Raw genomic sequence first — 14384 nt, forward strand, 5'->3', positions numbered from 1 at the left:
TTCAAAATAACTGAGGACGCGTTGATTCCAGCAGTCAGTCACATGAAGCAAGCCAGAGAAATGAATCTGCACTGCAGGCAAGCATCTAGTCCAAACCCCCGTGTTCTTACAGGAGTTTGTTGAGGGTCTGTGTTTTCTCTGAACAGTCTGAAGGATTCCGAGGGTGGACTGTGGAGTCACGCACTCAAACAAAAATTTGCATTTGTTGGTTTGGCTTGGGCCACCACGCCAGGGCACCGTCACCCACGGGCGGCATATTCATGACCATGGTGATGGTGGCATGGCGGCTGTGGTTATGCTAATAGTAGTTACTTTCACTGATTTAACCTCTTCCGTACTGCTTAACTACTGTGTTACTGTGTTACGGTAACTGTCAAGTAAAACTTAAGTTACCACTTCGGTCCGGTCGGCTGGCCCGGGACACACACTGACTGCATACTGCCATAGGCTGCTGCACAGAGCAGCTTTTCAGTTAACTCATCTAGTGGATTATTTTCCATCTTCTCTACAACTGGATCTTAGGACTTCAGTGTTTCTCCTTCAGCTTTTTTCTTATGAGTTTTTTTTCTGGACACACTCTCATGTTGTTCCAAGACTTTTCCTCAAGGAGGATCCTACAAGGGAATAGCCAGCAAGTGAAAAGATTCCCACTTTGCACCATAATCTGAAACTTTTCTGCTAGCATATCACCCCACCTGAAGTCAGCGCCTGGTGCAATCGCACCACCCTAGAGCCACCCTGCTCAAGGGTCCTGTGACCTCAGTGACTGTCGCGCTAGGGTGTGCTGCTTCATAGGCCTGCCTGCAAGACTGGAGGTGAACTTCGGTATGGATTGTGGTTGACAGGCCTTTACGGTTAACCCACAGTTGCCACCGTTAGGGTGCGCATGATGGTGCAAAGACACCAGGTCTTCTAAGGTATAGCAAGGGAATGTGCTCCCTCAGGAGAGTGGTCCGGTAGACTGGTCATGAAGGCTGAACCTGGTTCCCAAGTTCCAAACTCGGCAGCTCTGACCATAGTGCCACATCCTCTCTTCCACTGAACACCATACTTCCCCACTGAGAGAAACTTGCACTGCCTTCGGCTACAACCCAATTGTGGCCCGCTATAAACTCCTGGATGCGACACAATTCAAATTACGCATTAGACGAGAGTAATATGCTGCCTAAAAAAAAGTTACAAAATCATGGAGAAAGCAAACACTCATAGGGAATGCAAGTTTAAGTAAAGCATGTGAAATGTAAGCAGGAACAACATGGTTACCTTGACGCTTTTACATTAATTATTCAGGTATCAGTGAGTGCTTTTGCCAGCGGCAGAGCAGAAGTGGACACTGTCCAGGTCTTCTCTGGGCAAGAAGGAAGAGACAAGAGTCCTTTTCCTTCTCTACCCGCCCTGCCCCGAACTTCGAGCCTTATCTGTGGGCCTTGGCTATTTCTGGTTAAAGCACGTTCTGGCTGAGAGCGCGTCACTCGTGTTGCACTCCGGGGTGGAATTTAATCCTCCAAGTGAATCAAAAAATACTGTTGATGTTTGTTCAACAAATTAAATTGTTTAATAATCGTTAAATTCCAAGACGTTGCATATTTGTGTACATATCACATTTCACGTTTCATTCTTTAACATCCGAAAGTAACTTAAAATGCCCAATGCATTTCGGGCTGACAGAGCCCTTCATCAGGGGCAGCACTGCAAAGAAGAGGAGACAAGGAATCAGCCTACATCCAGGCGATCATGTCAGAAAAGTTGACGTTACATCTGAGTGTCAAAAGGAAACCGGTGCCGTGAGTGAAAACGTACCAAAGAGTAGATGTGAGTTAAAATTTAAGAGCAATCCATGTTCAGATCAAAACAATTGTATGGAGACAGTGATGAAAGAAAAGAAAACAAGGGAAAAAAGGAGAAACATAAAAGATTAATGCGTGTATAGCTAATGAATCCCAGGTGTTTGGACGAAAGCGTCCGTAACGTGAACGCGATAGAAGGAAAGAGTATATGAAAATCACCAATAACCCATGAAGAAGGCGAGTCGAACTATCGTGACTAAACACTTACTGTGTTGTAAATTTCGGGTCGGCGAGTCTTCGAAAACCAGCGTGTCGGCGAAGGCAAACCGTCAAGCAGCAAATCCGGAAGTGTAAACCATAGAGATATGGTAATAGGTTTAAGTACAACAAGTGATCGCGGGAGCGAATCATACGTACTGTCAAACGGGAAAAAAACTCAAGCGTTTACGCGTTCAGGAACGGTAGGCAATTGGTTGGTTAAAGTTCCCCACGTGATCATGCGCACGAGTCGCGTAGAGTGTAGAGCGTAAACAAAAGTCACATAACGTGTGCTCATGAGTATCCCGTCACCAAACATTAAAAAGGGACGGAAAAACGTAGGCAAAAGTTTTTTGGTGAAGAACTACAATGAAGAAAGACTAGTAGTTTGGCAATCAGTATATGTCTGGTGTATGAAGAAAGAAAAAAAGAAAAGAAACAAGACATACCGAAAAGAGAATGTCACGTTCACTGATGGAAAAAATGAAGTGTCCTGGAGGTGTGTGAATGTAAATGACATGAAGCACGTGGTCTAGAAAGTACAATGTGAGAGGGAGGAAAAAATGTCAAAAAAAGGGAGGAGTAAAGAGAGAAGAAAAAGCAACATAGGGAAAAAATAAACTATAACATAGGGAACAATAAAGCCCGGAGTGCAAGACGAGTGACGCGCTCTCAGCCAGAACGTGCTTTAACCCGACTTCATCCCTACTCAGGGGGATTTACTCGCTTGCACCCACGAGTTCAATTAACTTAAGATTACCTTGTTACACAGCACGATTGCGCTATCTCTGTCTATTCTGTTCCTTGGCTATTTCTGCCATCCTGGGACACATGTTTTAAATAAAAAAGCTGGGGAATGGAAACTATCAAATTAAAGAAGTAGACTCACAGGAAGGCTGGTTGGGGCACGGCTAATTGATCTGGTAAATTCTGGCCTGCCTGCTCAGCGCTGTTCATGAATATTATATCTCTAACGCATAGCATTTTAAATTTAAAGGCGCAGTTGCATGCTCTCATATGTTAGGCAATTTTAGCATGCTGGTGCTGCCTCATTGGCAGTGTGCCTCAATTGCAGTATTGTCAGAGGGGCGCTAGAATACATGACTAATGCATTTGAATGCGGTGATACGGACACTAGCAGTCAAAAGCCTGATGCGGACCTACCCTAACCCAGCCCTGAAACTGCGAAAACTAAAATTATAATAACGTTATTATAATTGTATTTTTCCTGCTCAAAGAGAGCATTTGTTAAAGTTTGTTAATCGCAGCGCCCATCATGAGCTGAAATCAACATGAAAACTTGAACAAATGCACACAATCACCCCGCAGCCCAGCTCTATTAAGAAAAGAAATGCAGCAACATAGCTGCTGAGGTTTCAAATTGCTATCTGGGACGGTTTCAAACCTGCCTTAACACCATTCACGGGGATCTGTATGTGAGGAAATGCACCGTCTTTTCACTTTATCAAGCAAAAGTTTGGAGTGATATTTAGCGCTGCACCCACACGCACGCCTGGTTACTGGCGCACACAGCCTTGGTTGCAGCGCACATAGACCTTACACTGCTGCACACAGAGGAAAAAAATTAGAGGGAACATTGCACACAACTGCAGCAAGTGCGGTGTTGCCCACCCTGCCTCCTCCTGCTCCAAGCGAGACAGCCCGGCCCAGCCCCCGGCCAGGCACAAGTAATCCTTTCACTTTCCATGTCCCCGACCCGCTATCCCTTCCCCAGATTTCTACTGGACTACGATACAGACGGCTCTGGGGTCCCCGGGGGTGGATCAAAATTCCTCTCTCTGGCTAAGGGTCCTTCCCCCATCAGGATCGCTAACCTCCTGCCCCTGATCCATGGGTATCCCAACACCAAAGGTGGGTCGCTCCTTGTGGAGGGTTTTAGAATTCCGTACCTAGGCCCCCTAGTGACCAGGAGAACCTCAAATTGGCTAGAGACCATCCGGAGATAGTGTTGGCTAAAATAAAAAAGGAGGCGACCCTGGTGAGGGTGGCGGGCCCTACCACCCCCCCCCCACCCCCTCCTGCACTTTGTAATTTCGCCACTGGGGGTCGTGCCCAAGAAAGAGCCGGGGTCCTTTCGGCTGATCCAGCACCTGTCGTACCCAGAGTGGGACTCTGAACTCGTGGTTGGAGGAAGGGAGGTGTTCTGTGTCCTACTGCTCCCTCGAACTGGTGGTGGATATGGTCAGGAGGGCGGGGAAGGGAGCCTGGTTGGCTAAGTCAGACATTAAGTCGGCTTTCCGACTACTGCCTATTCACCCCGACAGCCAACACCTCCTGGGCTTCAAATGGCAGGGCAAAGTTTTCTATGACAGGTGCATGCCCATGGGCTGCTCAGTTTCTTGTGCATACTTCGAGGCGTTCAGCTTGTTCCTTCAATGGGTGTTAATGAGTAAGTTCAGGGTTGAGGGAGTGACAGACTACCTTGATGACTTCTTGTTTATCGGGAGGGCTGACAGGCAGGAGTGCATGATAGCTTTGCAGTGCTTTCAAGAGTTGGCTAAACACCTAGTGGTGCCGTTAGCACCTGGCAAGACTGAAGGCCCGGCGCAAGTTCTGACTTTCTTAGGCATCGAGTTGGACACGGTCAAGGGCGAGTCCAGACTCCCTGCTGATAAGGTACAGGCTCTGCACCAGGACATTCAGGCATTGCTGGGGAAAGACAAGGCCACCCTGGGTGACATCCAAAGCCTTCTGGGCAAACTAAACTTTGCAGCTAGGGTCATTCCGGTGGGGAGGGTCTTTGCTCGTAGACTGGCTAGGGCAACATCCAAGGTCAAGAAGAAGCACCATTGGGTCCGCCTGGGGTCAGGTTTGAAGCATGACCTAGCCATGTGGGGGGACTACCTCTCGCAGTTCAATGGGATGGTGATCTGGCGGGAACCCTGGGTGGATAGTCAGGAGTTGTGCCTATTCACAGATGCCTCGGGCAGGGAGGGCTTTGGGGCCATCCTAGGCGAGGACTGGTGTGCTCAGGGGTGGCCCAATGCTTGGCGCAACATCACTGCAAACATCACTGTACTGGAGCTTTTCCCCATCGTCATTGCACTACACCTGTGGCCGGAGACCCTGTCAGACATGAAGGTCCTATTCTGGTCTGACAACATGGCGGTAGTACAGGCCATCAATGGGCAAACAGCCAGGTGCCAGTTGGTCCTCTGCCTGCTTAGGGAGCTGGTCAGGGCTTGCATGCGATGTAATGTGGAATGCAGGGCTAGACACATTGAAGGGGTAAAAATGTGGCAGCTGATGCTCTCTCTCGTTTTCAGGGGTTCCGCTTCAGGGAGGCCTGGCCGCGGGTGAGAGCACAGATGACACCCTTCCCGGCGCACCCTTGGAGGATCCTGCAGTGGACCAACGACTAAGAACCATGGGGGAAAGAGCACTGGCTCCAGGTACCAGGAAGCGCTATGGGGCACACTTGGCCACTTTCAAATCCGTGTCCCACACCCTGGGTATCGCTTACGCACCAATCGAGGGTAGAGTACGGGCATTTGTGGTGTGGGCCAGGGAGCATGGGAGCATGGGAGGAGCCACTCATGGGTGTGCGGCCACCTGGCGGCCGTAAGCCACGATGCAAAGTTGGCAGGGGGGACGAACCCTACCAAATCTTTCGCCATAAGGGCAGCTCTCAAGGGGTGGGACGAGCCTAGGGCCCCGGACAATAGAGCCCCCATCGATTTCAACATCCTCATGGGCATGCTGGGGGTACTGGACGGGGTCACCTCCTCCAAGTATGAGGCTACCCTCTTCGTGGCTGCCTTTTGTTTGGCTTTCTTTGGCGCATTCTGCATTAGTGAGCTGGTGGCTAGGTCCAAGACAGACAGTTCGGGGGACGCCTTGGGCATCCTAGATGTGTCCCTCTCCGATTCCCTGTCCATCTGCCTCCGGAGATCCAAGACTGACCGGGCGGAGGGTGGATGTGGTCCTCAAGCCCCTCGGGGACCCGCGATTTTGCCCGGTCCACGGGGTCAGGGAATACTTGAGGTGCCGCCCCCTTGCCCCCGGCTACTTACTGATGCACGTGAACCAGGGGCCCCTGACCAGGTATCAGATGGAAAGGATCATCAGGGCTAGTTTGTCCAGAGCAGGCTTGGCCCAGCCCGATAAGAGATACTCCAGCCACTCATTCAGGATCAGGGCAGCAACGGCTGCGTTCACGGCAGGTCTAGAGCCAGGGAGAGTGAAGAAGTTTGGGCGGTGGGAGTCGAACTGCTACAAACGATACATTCGCCCGTGATGTACCTTATCATTTATTGTTTGCAGTGTATTTGCAGTGTTGATTTTCTTATTTGTGTGTTGGACAAGATTAAACGTCTAGAGAGTGAAACCTTGTCTCTTGTTTTACTAGGGCGACCGGTATGGGCGATCGGGCATTCATATATTGCCAGGGTGGCTCAGTGGGCGGCGCACCGGAATTGGATGCGGCACTTCCCACAGACACATTTTGAGCGGATGGGTTTCCCGGGCATGAGATGGAGCTGGCTCAGTAACAAACTGGAACAGAGACTGGCGGCGCAAGGGGCAGCACCCCAAATTTTAGTGATTCACCTGGGTGGAAATTACCTCATCGCCATGAGTAGAAGGCTTCTCCTGCAGACCATGAAAAGCGACTTAGGCGAGATTTGCAAGCACGTAGGGCAGTGCGACGTCATCTGGTCAGAGATAATCCCACGCAGAAACTGGCGAGGGGCTAAATCGGGTGAGGTGGTTGAGCATTCCTGGAAGCGACTCAATGGGGCAATGCGCAAGTTCACTGACCAGAGGGGCCTGGGCTTCATCAGACACGAGATGATCAAAGAGAACGTGAAGGGTTATTTTGAGGATGATGGGAGTTCACCTATCGCCAGTAAACATGGACCTTTTCCTGTTAGACCTAAGCGAGGTACTAGAGATGAGAGGTTGCAGGTAGACTATAGCTGTGGTGGGGGCCCTGGCGGTGACGGGGGCCACCTCCAGAGCTGTGGCAGAGTTACAGGGCGATCTGGAAGCAGGCCGGTACCAAGGGTACCTCTGCGTGGTACCAGAGGGGGTGCCAGAGCCAAATCCGAGGAGCCTCATGGGAGGGTTTGCTATGCGAGCTCCGCCCCGGGAAGGGGCGTGAGTAGAAGTTATCAACGGTCACGTGATCCTGTAAGAGAATCACTTGGACAGCAGCAAAGGCAGGGTTCGCCCCAGTGCTGCCCGGCTCATCAGGCGGCCCAGTTGGTTGCCTGCCCTTGGATCGCCCGTAATATAACCCACCTATTACATAACGGTGTATGTAATAAATCTGCAGCATTTGTACCCAATCAGTCTGTGTTGTGTGATTATTATTGGGTAATGTATTTTGGTTGGAGGGGGGACTGAGGGGTGCCGATGGCGATACAATGCCTCGTCTGGAAGTGTTCATAACCGACATTTGACTAAGGTACTGTCTTTTAATATCTGTTTTGTGCTGGAGGTGTAGCTGGAGTCGCGTGCCGTGGCTCGCGACGGCAAGGTCCTGCTCATTTCCAGTCATCTGTTGACTGACGTACCACCACTATCGACGTCACTGAAACGCGGAGCGTTCAGTCCACATCGCATAGTTTGCACTCCTAGCTGCGTTAATCCTGCCACGCTTAAAGTGCTGTGTGCTCGCTTTTGCCGGTTCGAGTAAACTGGCATTTTACTTGGTGATCCGCACACCTTTTTTGCATTACCTCTTTTTGGCCACGTATGGTGCAGGCATATCTTCGGTGATCTGCACATCTTACGGTAATGCCCGGTTTTGGGCAACTCCTATTGTCAATGTTTTTTGGGGAATTTCTCTGGTGAATTAAGTACCCTTGCGTAACTTGGGGGTATTATGGCTATGCAGTCCAATATCATCATGCTGCCTATGTTTTTAGCTGATCCTGGCACACCGACAATAGTGTGGGAGGATTTGGTAGAAATTTTGGAAAAATATATTACTGCTTTGGATGGTCATAACCTTTCACCAGCAAGGAAGGTGGTTTTGTTGCCTAGTGCTTTAGGTAGTGAAGGCCAACATATTTTTAAATATCTACCTGTAGCTCTGGGCCCCAATGGTCAGCCTATGTATGATGTCTATAAAGAAGCTATAAAAAGATTGGAAACTAGGTTAGCTAAGGAAGTTAATCTAGTAATGGCAAGATACAAATTTTATACACAACCCTTAGGCGGATAATGAATCGATAGATGAGTTTGTCGCCAGCTTGCTTGAACCATCTGTGAAATGTTGTTTCGGAGTAATCCCTGAAGAACTAATTCAGGACCAATTAATTGTGCAATGTCGGGAGAGGAACATTCAGGAGAAACTTTGGGGTGACTTGGATCCTTCATGACAGGAAGCTGTGGACATGGCTAAAGTTGTCAAGGAATATCAAAAGTGTATCAAAGAGCTAGGGAGGAGAGACAAAAATGTTGTGGAAGTTGCCAATTGAGAATGCGCTTTCAAGGAAGATGTGGAAGTCAGCGTAGTGTCAAAGAAAAGCATAAAGGTAGTGTTTGGCATAGTTCCAAGAGGCAACGGGAGAGAATGCATGTGGTGTGGGAGTTAGTACCAAACAGCTGACTCAAAGCGATTTTTTGCCTTAGATCAAGTTTGCAGGAAGTGTGGCTGTAAGGGTCACTATGCTCGCATGTGTAAGCAAGGTTATATGGTGGAAAAGAATAAACCAAAATTAATGTGGTGCAACAGAGTGTTGATGAATAAATGAGCAGAGATAGAGTGTTAGTGGTGGATGAGTCTGTGAATAGAATAGTTTCAGAGGTTGGCGAAGATGAAAAGAGATTAACTAGACCAGCAGCCGTATTTAATGTGTGTGGGTAGGAGGTAGAACTTCTGGTCAATTCAGGTTCCATGTTTACCATCATTCCAGAATCCTTGTTCAAGGCACTGTGGGTAAATGTCTCTTTGGAAGCTAAAGACATCAATCCCGTTGGTTACAAAGGTCAATCCATAGACATTGTGGGATATATGTCCGGTTCCATATGTTTTGGGACAAGGAGTACCGAGGGCAAAGTTTATATTGCTAAAGAAGGCTCACCCATACTTGTTGGATACACCAGTATGACCTTAATATTGTAATTAATCCAAGGTCACCTTGTCAGGTCATGGTGGTGGATGATGATCTTCAGCTGAAGGACATACTGCAGGAAGATCACAAGGTGCTCGAAGACAGACTGGTGTGTGTGAAGGGATATACCCACATAATCGTTCTTAAGTGTGATGCTTGCCCTGTGCAACATAAACTTAGTAGAGTGTCGTTGTCAGTGAGACCTGGTCTCAAAGATTTGTTGCAAGACATGTTGAAGAGAGGTGTTATAGAACCAGTAGAGGCCTTGTCGTGGATTTCTCCAGTGGTCATAACGCAAAAGTCTGATGGCCGCCTGAGATTTTGCATTGACTTGAGATCACTTAATTGAGACCGTGACAGGCATTTCCCTTCCGAACATCAATGAGCTTTTGCTATCGGTGGGTAGTGGAAAGTACTTCTCAAAGATAGCTCGGAGGAGTGCTTATAACCAGATCAAATTGCAGCCCCATTTCCAAATCATTGACCGCCTTCCTCACTTTAGAGGGTACGTACCAATTTACCCGCATGCCGTTCGGCTTAGCCTCAGCGGAGAGTGTGCTTCAAAGAATGATGGCAAGCATTTTTGAAGGTCTCAGGGAAAACAGTGGAACAGCATAACGCTATTTTAAGACAAATGTTGTGCAAGCTTGAGGAGGTGGGTTTGACAGTGAACAGAAACAAATGCAAATTTTTAACTGAACATGTGGAATATTTGGGTTATTCTATTTCTAGGGGAGGAATAGCACCCAAACGCAACTTATTAGAGGCGATAAAATCCGTGATCCTTTTTAGGTCTCAAATATTATTCTACATTTGTAAAACGGCTTTGCAGATAAAACTTAAAGTTTAAGGAAACTTTTACACAAAGGCAACAAATATACATAGGAAGAGGAACAACCAATGTCTTTTGAAAATATGAAATATGTAATGCAGGTATCCTAGCATCAAAATACAAGTCATTTTTAGGTCTCGCCTGAGCCAGCGCATGCGCTGCACTGGCGAGACATTTAGTGAGTGGGCTTTAAAAAGCCGACCACAGCTTATTGTGTGGCCTAGAGCATGCGGTTACGCGCAGTTACGAGCAGAGGCGCCCTCTGGCTTTCCTCTCTCGTCATCGCTCATTAAGTGCATCGCTCGCGGGCACCCTTACAGCCCGCGATCACTCTCACGGCCGCATGACTTGTTTTACTTTGCGTCTTATTTTTTACAGCTGTCTAAATAGTGTTTCTGTTCAAGTGGACGAGCTGAATATACCACATTCTTCCGCACAAAAGCGGGCGATTATCCGCTGCTACATCAGACGAAAGTTTATTTTTCAAAAGTCATTGGCCTTGCTGTGTTCAGCCCTGATTGTTTTTAGTCATGTTCACAATGTGGCTTTTTGATCGCCGCAATAAAAAAGCTTTCAGCCTTGTTTTTGTTTATGCAGAACAATTTTACAGCTAAAGACACGAATAGTTCACAGGGGCTTTCTCGCTGCGGCGTGGTCTCTTTGCACACCCGCTGACTACTGCGCTCTCCCACCCCCTCTGCCACTTTTTCACCGTCTCTTGTCGCGACTCCCACTGTTTAATAGTCTCTCTCTCTCTTTTCCAACCTTCTGCGGCCTCTTACAACCCCCTGGAGTGCCTTACAGTCTCTCGTCGCCTCTTACATTGTCCCACAGTCTCTTCCATTTTCCTGCAGTCTCTTTTAATCTCCCATAGTACCTTTAACTCTCTCCTAGGCTCTTTCACTCTCTCACACTTTCATTTTCTGACTGTCTCTTACACTTTCCCACCACCTTTTTATTCTCCCACCACCTTTCACTCTCATTTCTACTATTCTCCTGCCACCTCTTTCACTCTCATTTCTTCTATTCTCTCGCCATCTCTTCCACTTCTCATTGTCCTTTCTCCTCACACATGGACTCTTCGATCATATCTTTCACTGTCCTTACCTTGTCCACACCCCTCCATCTCTTCCACGCTCGCATCCACTGTACACTCCCTCACAGCATACTACACTTTCATTCCATCTGTTGAGTCACTCTCTGTTCTACTCGTACTCTTGCTTTGACTTTTCCTGTTAAATGAGTCTATGTTGTACTTGTACCATCTCTTCCACTCTTCCCATTGAGTTAGTCTCTCTACTAAGTCTACCACCCCTTCCCCTCCTCCCTTTGATGAGTCTCTCTTCTATCTCTACCATCTCTTCAACCACCTCATCCATTTTTCCTGCGACCGCCCCCTCAAAGTTTCGTTCCCTTTGTTGCTGCTGCTTCTTGCTGCCTCTTCTGACATCCTGTTGTTTCTTCCCCGCTTCTTCCAATCTCATGCCACCATCATCTCCAACAGCGCCTCCAGTTTCTTATTGCCTCTTCCTCCCGTTTCTCTCTTAGCATGCATTCTATTCTTCTGTTTTCTCTTCCTTTTTTCATTCTCTTCTACTGTCATTTTGCGCCTTTCCCTATCAGACTGTGTCTTCTACTGTCTCACTGCCTCCTCAACTCTCCCACCTCCTCCTCCACTTTCAGATTGTGCTTTTCTCACAGACCACTTTTTTCATTCTGCCACTATTTCTTCAATTCTACCATTGTCTCTTTCACTCTCCTACCATTTTTCCTCGTGTGCTGTTTTTCATTCTCCTAAAACAACTTCCACGCTCCAACGAAGTCTTATTTCACTATTTCTTCTTTTACTCTCCCATTTCAGATCCTCCATCCTGTTGCATCATCCAGATCCCACCAAATCCTCCACCACGTATTCCATTATCATAGTCTTCCTCTGTGCATTGCCTTCATTTTCCTCCCACCATCGCTTCCGCTCTCCTGTGGTTTCTCTCTTCTCCTGTCCTCTTTCACTGTTCACTATTTTACTACACCCGTGTGTCCTCCATTCTGTTGCTGCTTCTTCCACTGTTTCTTTAACTACTATGTTGTCTCTTACACTTTCCTTCTACATCTTCCACTCTCATATTGACTTTTCTTTTCTTCCACTACCTATTTCACTCGGATTATCTTTTCTATTCTCACAGTCTCTTCCACTCCCTATTAGTCTCTACCACTCTTCACATCTCACCCATCCTGCCAGTAACTGTCCTCTTTCCCAGTTTTTCTCCATCTTTGCTGTTCACATTCCAACCAGTTTATGAAGCTAGTTTGCATTTATGATGAGTAACCTGACAAGTGCCACTCATACAACTCAAATATTCTTAATCTAAATGCTAGAAAAAAGAAACAAAAAGGGGCAACTAAATAAGTATGAAGACAGACTAGGATGCACTGCTCATTCTTCAACCCTCCATGTAACAAGACATTGTAGCTTGATGAACCCTGTTTATCATACCAACGCTAAACAGTTTAGCTTGGGTTAGTAAGCTTGCGAAATGCTCCACATACTGTAGGCTAAAGACTATACAATATGACAAACACTCACAACAAGCATTGGCATAGCCAATAGGTCTCGGCTTTGGGACCTTATAAGTGTTTAGCCATGCAACAGTTGATGTTGTTGCACCAAGGATATTGAGCTGGATAACCAAACACTTATACGGTCCCAAAGGCGAGACCTATTGGCTATGCCAATGCTTGTTAACTGTTGATGCTAGTGCTACTGGGATTGGAGTAGTTTTGTCACAAAATCAAAATGGACTGTAGCTTTTGCTTTGCGGACTCTCACATGCAGAGAGGAACTATTCCATGATTGAGCTGGAAGCTCTAGCTGCGGCCTGTGGTGCAGAATATTTTGTGTACTTGTGGGGCATGAGATTTGTTTGGAGGACAGATCATAATCCCTTTATCAAATTCTTATCTGCGAGGGGTGTAGTAATAGGTCTGCATGTTTGGCCAGATTCGCAGCCAGACTACAAGAATACCTGTATGAAGTGGAGTTTAAACATGGGTGGAAGAATTTACAAGCAGACTGTCTGTTGTCCATGTTTTTGAACTGGGAAACTGTGGACAAGAATGCAGTGAGGAGTCTGGAGTCGGAAGAAGCTGTTGCGTTGGTGTGTTGGAGTGCGAACATGGTACATTTTCTAGGTGGCAATGGGAGGAGGAAATGCATTCGGACACCATCTTGAAGGCAGTAATTGCAATGATCAAAAAGGGAGCTCTTAAAGAAAGTACGGTGTCTGTGGTTGCTAGGCCTTATTGGAAAGTATTGGATGAGTTGTCTGTGAGTGGGTTGGATGAGATCATGAGAAGCAATCGTTTTGTGCCTCCTGTTGATTTAAGATTTCACATTATTGGAATAGCTCAAGGGGCATGTGACGAGGGGGACTCGAGGAAGGACCCCAGGGGCACCACTACCGGTACTGACTCTAATCACACCGGAGAGGAGGGGCTTGAGGGAGAGCGAGGAGCAGAGCAAGGACGAGGAGCAGAGCAAGGACGAGGAGCAGAGCAAGGACGAGGAGCAGAGCAAGGACGAGGAGCAGAGCAAGGACGAGGAGCAGAGCAAGGACGAGGAGCAGAGCAAGGACGAGGAGCAGAGCAAGGACGAGGAGCAGAGCAAGGACGAGGAGCAGAGCAAGGACGAGGAGCAGAGCAAGGACGAGGAGCAGAGCAAGGACGAGGAGCAGAGCAAGGACGAGGAGCAGAGCAAGGACGAGGAGCAGAGCAAGGACGAGGAGCAGAGCAAGGACGAGGAGCAGAGCAAGGACGAGGAGCAGAGCAAGGACAAGGAGCAGAGCAAGGACAAGGAGCAGAGCAAGGACAAGGAGCAGAGCAAGGACAAGGAGCAGAGCAAGGACAAGGAGCAGAGCAAGGACAAGGAGCAGAGCAAGGACAAGGAGCAGAGCAAGGACAAGGAGCAGAGCAAGGACAAGGAAACCAGCGAACAGAGGGGCGAAGGAGGAACAAAAGCAGAAACCAGAGGCTACGCCGGGACGTGCCCCCAGGAAGGACACAAGGACGAGGCAGCCGGGGCCCGTGAGCTGGGTCCCGGCTTCAGGCAAGTGCTAGAGGAAACCGGGAGGTCCCTTGTGGGTTGGTGGCACGTACAGCTGGCTTACTCAGGCTTATAGACACCCACTGATAGGGGTAGCGGGTGGGTAGCCCGTATTCTATTCTTTCTCCAACGGGACAAACCTGACAAAAAGGCCCCGGGGACGAGGAAAACCAGAAAGCCCCACCCTAGAGTAAACCAGGGGAGCCGATAGGAGGGAGAGGATAGATACTAATCGCCTGGTGTTTTTTTGCCGAGGGGGACACCTGGCAGGACCACGCCCGAGGAAACCACAAAGAAAACGGGAGGAGACGACAGAAGCCGGAAGA

This window comes from Triturus cristatus, chromosome 7 (assembly GCF_964204655.1).
Source record: "Triturus cristatus chromosome 7, aTriCri1.1, whole genome shotgun sequence".
Taxonomy (NCBI): Eukaryota; Metazoa; Chordata; class Amphibia; order Caudata; family Salamandridae; genus Triturus; species Triturus cristatus.